A 1,996-nucleotide genomic window follows, 5' to 3' on the forward strand; every position below is an offset into this window, starting at 1 on the left:
TGCCCCGGGGCCGGGTCCCGGGGTGGCTGCGCTGGTGGGCTGCTGGCTCTGTGGGTGCTGGGTCGAGGGGGGGTGCTTGGGGCTCGCTGTCCTCTGGTCCGCCTGGGGTGTCCCCCACGGGCATGGTGGGTGGGTTATGTGTGACGTGACTGTGTGATGGTGAGTGCTTGTGTGTTTTAAAGCAAGTTTCAAGACCAAAGGTGCAAGAACCTTTTCAATAAGCATCTATTGTGAGAGTAAGTTCTCTATTCCTCATATTATCAGGCTTGTGCAATTCTTTTACATGAGATCCTATTAAAGTTAATAATGATCAACGTGCAGTATGAAAGGTTGGAGAGAGTGCACTTTAATTCTTCTACGTGAACTTGATCTTTTCTTTAAAAGGAGGAAATAAGATAAACCCTAAAGCGAAACAACGTGCACAGCAGCTTATTTTTTTCTTTTCTTTTCCTAGTAAGTATGCCCAGTCCCTGCTCACCGAGAATCAGGTGATTCTCCAGAACTCACACATCAAGTTGATCATTGCAGATATTCATTTTCCAGCTGCTTTCAAAATAAAAGCTTCAGACCTGCAGAGCTGAGCTGTCTGCAGACTTTGAAGTTCTCCTCCATGGCTGAGTAGCAGGTGAGCTTAAACAACAAAACCTCTTTAAGCAAAGATCACTCAGCTTTATCTGATGCTAAACAGAAACTGCAGTCAGGTCAGGATTAAAGTGTTTGAAATTAGCAATGTGGTTTCTGCCTGTATATCCAAAAAGTATGAGTAGATAAACATTTATTCAGCTCTGCTGTAAAAAAAGAAAGAACCAGACGCCGTTCCTGCCCACAACAATGAATCTCCCCATGATTCTTTTTCATAGTGACATATGACTGTTCATTATTCTTTAGGCTGTAAAAATAGAATCACTTTTTCATTTTAATATTTAATGAGATTCAGTTCAGAATGCAACATTACTGAATAAATAACCACAGTAGTTGTTAAGATCAGGTCATTGTTAGTTTTGGCTTTGTCAGAGGAACTTCAAACACAGATGGAATAAAAACAGACAATAGTTATGAGCTGGAGGACGCCTCTATTAAGCAATTTGTTTTTTAATTTAATGGATGAACAACATTCCTGTCAAGTCATACACTCTTGAAAGCTAAAAACTGTGATAACATTTGTTATCTGTATTTGCTCCAGCAGTTTATTGTCAAGGTCATTTTATGCTCACTATTCACAAAAAGTTAAGAATATCTGACAGAATGAACTTAAAATGCTCTATAAACTTTACAGGTGAACTTAATTTTACTTTCACTAAATGTCTGAATGCACATGTACACATCTGTTCAGATTTTAAGTACTTACTGTTCAACATGCTGTACTTACAAGATGATTAACCACAAAAAAAGAAAAATAAAAGAAGTATCTGAACCATGAATGGACCCCTAAATGTCTGGTTCAGTGACAGCTTGTATATAAACAGTCTTTTCACCATACTGTTCACATTTAGATAAGAGATAAGATAAGATGAGAAAAGCTGGAAATTTACACACCATCAGATCAAGACAACATCTAACACATGACAAGTTGCTAACACATTTTATACTGCGGGTTATTCTCCACTGTTAGCTTCTGTTTCAATAAATTGTTTAAGGAATTACCATTGCATGATTCAATTTAATATTTCCTACATTCATGATAAAATCAGTGTAGCATCAACTTTTCATGTTTTCTGTACATTTTTCTGTCTTTTTCATTTTTTCAAGATTTGACCATTTTAACCTAAATAAAGTCTAACCACGCAATAATGGTTGTAAACAGATGCAACTGGTGAACATCCCTCATAAGACTTCTGCTCTTGTCCCAGCATGCAGCATGGTGTGAGTTACCTCCATGTCCTCTATTAGGTAAAATAAGAGACTGTGGTGCTACTGATGGAGACATAATGTGTCAAACTGACGTCAACATGCAACATTAAAAACAGATTTACACACATCACAGTAAAAATACGAC

This window comes from Melanotaenia boesemani, chromosome 12 (genome assembly GCF_017639745.1).
Source record: "Melanotaenia boesemani isolate fMelBoe1 chromosome 12, fMelBoe1.pri, whole genome shotgun sequence".
Lineage (NCBI taxonomy): Eukaryota > Metazoa > Chordata > Actinopteri > Atheriniformes > Melanotaeniidae > Melanotaenia > Melanotaenia boesemani.